The sequence below is a fragment of the Triticum dicoccoides genome, chromosome 5A, assembly GCF_002162155.2.
Source record: "Triticum dicoccoides isolate Atlit2015 ecotype Zavitan chromosome 5A, WEW_v2.0, whole genome shotgun sequence".
NCBI classification, from domain to species: Eukaryota; Viridiplantae; Streptophyta; class Magnoliopsida; order Poales; family Poaceae; genus Triticum; species Triticum dicoccoides.
This window is the reverse complement of record NC_041388.1, coordinates 381,955,074-381,959,454: the sequence shown is the minus strand read 5'-3', so window position 1 is coordinate 381,959,454 and position 4,381 is coordinate 381,955,074.

Genomic DNA, 4,381 nt, shown 5'->3' with positions numbered 1-4,381 from the left:
GCCGTTGCATGTAGATGTAGTTCAAATTTGAATTATGGTCATTAAATGGCTGGAAAATCACTTAAATGTCTTTAAAAGGTTAAATGACCCCTGAAATTTTCCAAATTTTCACATGACAATTTTATTAGTGCATGTTAAACGTAGAAAAAAATTGAAGGCCATAAGAGGAAGCAATCTCCCGTTCGTCATCAAACATGCATTGTTCCCTTTTGGAACCACAAACCTTCTAGTGAGTTGCTCTGATTTGTGAGGGGTGTGTGTCCAAACTTTCGTCAAACAGGCCAATTTTTTACCACATCATCTTGGTGGCATGACATTACATCAAGCAAGGTTTCATGTTTTTCTGATCATTTTTCATTTTTTTGGAATTAAAATGCCATGGCACTCCATGCATGTGCCCATGCCGTGAGACCAATATGTTTTAAAATTCTTTCTATTTTACTGCACATGGTATTAACTTGCACACAAGTACACAAATATGAATTTTTTTTCAAACCGTTATGGTTAGCCGTTGCATGTATATGTAGTTCAAATTTGAATTATAGTTATTAAATGTCTAGAAAATCACTTAAATGTCTTTAAAAGGTCAAATGACCGCTAGAATTTTCCAATTTTTCACAGTACAGTTGTAGTAGTGCATGTTAATCGTAGAAAAAAATTTGAAGGCCGTAAGAGGAAGCTATCTCCTGTTCGTCATCAAACATGCATTGTTTCCCGTCGGAACCACGAGCCTTCTAGTGAGTTGCACCGGTTTGTGAGGGGTGTGTGTCCAAAATTTCGTCACACATGCCAATTTTTTACCACATCACCTTGGTGGCATGACATTATATCAAGCAAGGTTTCAAGTTTTTTTGATCAATTTTTTACTTTTTGGAATAAAAATGCCATGGCACTCCATGCATACATATGCATGTGTCCATGTCGTGTGACCAATATGTTTGAAAATTCATTACAATTTACTGCACATGAAATTAACTCGCACACAAGTACACAAATATGATTTTTCAAACAGTTATGGTTAGCCGTTGCATGTATATGTAGTTCAAATTTGAATTACGGTCACTACATGGCTAGAAAATCACTTAAATGTCTTTAAAAGGTCAAATGACCCCTAGAATTTTCATAATTTTCAAATTACATTTGTAGTAGTGCACGTTAAACGTAAAAAAAATTAAAGGCCGTTAGAGGAAGATATCTCCCGTTCATCATCAAACATGCATTGTTCCCTCTCGGAACCACGAGCCTTCTAGTGAGTTGATCCGGTTTGTGAGGGGTGTGTGTCCAAACTTTCGTCGAACATACCAATTTTTTTACCACATCATCTTGGTGGCATGACATTACATCAAGCAAGGTTTCATGTGTTTCTGGTCATTTTTTTATTTTTTGGAATTAAAATGCCATGACACTCCATGCATACATATGCATGTGTCCATGTCGTGAGACCAATATGTTTGAAAATTCCTTCTAATTGTGTGCGTATGGAATTAACTTGCACACAAGTACACAAATATGATTTTCAAACTATTGTGGTTAGGCGTTGCATGTAGATGTAGTTCAAATTTGAATTACGGTCATTAAATGGCTAGAAAATCACTTAAATGTCTTTAAAAGGTTAAATGACCCCTAAAATTTTCCAAATTTTCACATTACAGTTGTAGTAGTGCACATTAAACGTAGAAAAAAATTGAAGGCCGTAAGAGGAAGCTATATCCCGTTCGTCATCAAACATGCATTGTTCCCTCTCGGAACCACAAGCCTTCTAGTGAGTTGCTCCGGTTTGTGAGGGGTGTGTGTCCAAACTTTCGTCAAACATGCCAATTTTTTTACCACATCATCTTGGTGTCATGACATTACATCAACCAAGGTTTCATGTGTTTCTGATATTTTTTAATTTTTTGGAATTAAAATGCCATGGCACTCCATGCATACATATGCATGTCTCCATGTCGTGAGACAAATATGTTTGAAAATTCTTTCTAATTTACTGCACATGGAATTAACTTGCACACAAGTACACAAACATGGTTTTTCAAACCATTATGGTTTGCCGTTGTATGTAGATGTAGTTCAAATTTGAATTACGGTAATTACACTAGTGCAGAACCGGGCAATAGCACCGGTTTGTAAGGGGCTTTAGTGCCGGTTCGATAACCGACACTAAATTGTAGGCACTAAAGGCCCCCCCTTTAGTACCGGTTCAGCACGAACCGGTGCTAAAGGGCAAACACGTGGCACGAGCCAGCTCCGTGGGCGCGCAGGACATTAGTATCGGTTGGTAACACCAACCGGTACTAAATGTTTTGGTGTGTTTTGGTTTTATTTTTTATTTTTACTTTAATTTTGTGTTTTCAATTTAATTTAGTGATTGTTTTAAATTATAATGAGTTGTTAAATCATTAGGTGATTAGTTTGATTGGATGCGTGTGGATCCTAGCTAAGTCATCAAGTATATGTCATATCCATATTATATATACTTGATCACCTACTTAAGTGATCGAGGTAATATGGATATGGCATATACTTGATCACTTAGCTAGAATCCATCCAGTTGAAACTAATATGCAATTTCTTTCATAAATGATATAATAACTCATCATCATCATATTAATTAATATAAAAACTCTTGCATCATATATATCATCACCAACGGTTTTCATAGCAAAGATATCAACGAGTTCAACATGGTAATGATATTATAAGCGTTCATAACACCACAAAAGCAAATCACTCTTTAAGATTAAGTTCAGGACGAAGAACACGGACATGAGAGGACAAGTACTAAGAGCATGAACTAGCTAATTAATCACTCATGCTGCTCTCTCTCAGGTAAAATAGTATAGAACATGTATAGCTTTGCTGATTCATCATATTGGAGCATGCAGATGAACCTATCTCCTAATCGTGGGTTGCGCTTCTGATTGCTGCCCCCTAGTACTTCTCTGTGGTCGTTCACAATTTTGCTCCAGTCTTTTACTATTAAGCATTCCTCGCTATTAGGAATCCTGAATGCACTAAAGTGCATTGTAGGATATCTTGGCCGTAAGCTAACAATATTCATGGTACCTTTAGTCTCGATCCAATCAGGCACAACATTCATCGGGAGTCCCTGTTGAAGAACATCGTATAGTAACATACTTAGCAATGAAGTTTAGCTTAAAAAAATAATGTATGCAAAAGATGCACTGAGGAGAAATAGTAGAAATCTTACCATCTTTCCTAAATATATGTGACTGTAGTTCAGTACGAACACTATTGGTCGCACGTTTTGAGTACTAACATTTCTAAGTGCAGGAAAGAAATTTGTCTTGACAGCATCAAGATCCTCAAGCCATGAAACATAATGACTTGTCTCCTCGCAGTTTAGTTCAGCCCCGGGACAATGGACGGTCCTGTCTACCAAGCGCCGGACATGTTTGCTTGATTGGAAGTAAGCTGTCAATATAAATTGAGATCTATTAATTATTCAACTGGTTCAAATAATCTCATATCGAAGACATAAATATGGTTGAGAAACTCACATAATGGTAGAACTGGAGGCGTCTGCACATCGACCCAGATGTCTCTATTACCTTCAATATCATCTTCCAGACGAATATCAAAGGTGATAACCATATCAGGCTCAAATGCATAAGCCTTGCATAGTGCTTGCCAAGTTTTGCATTCAAAATAGGTGTATGTGTCTGCATTGTATAATTTGACGTTGAAGGTATAACCATTCTCGGTCTTCAAGTAAACTCTTTTTACCTCCATTGTTTCGCTAAAACTGAAACCTATCTTATCCAAGACAAAAATTCTTGCATGCCAGGGGATACGCTAGTAGAATAGTGAAAAATTAAAATTAAAAGGTGAAGAAAATGAAGCATAAGTCATGCTTAATTACGAAAAAAGACTTGTCGTTGTGACTTACTGTATCCACTTCGAAGTTCTCATCCAGCTTGATGCTGAAGCGTCTATCATCAACTAGAAAATTTCTGCCACACAGGCCGCGCTGGTCTTTGCAGTATTCGCACATAGGTGAAACATTAAACACTTATTAGTTCTATTAATTCAACTAATTCTGTTAATTCAACTAGTTCAACTAAGCACTTACGAAGAATATACCTAATTAATTGAACTAATTCAACTAACTAGTTCAACTAATTAATTCAAATAAACTAGTTCTGTTAATTAGATAATGAAATCTCATATAACTAAATTAAATATATATCTAACATATAATTTATATCTAATATCTAACATATATGTTCATATATAGGTGAAACATTAAACACTTACTAGTTCTATTAATTCAACTAAATAAACTAGTTCTATTAATTCAACTAAGCATTTACTAAAAATAAACTAGTTCTATTAATTTCTTACTAAAATAAAGTAGGTAGTT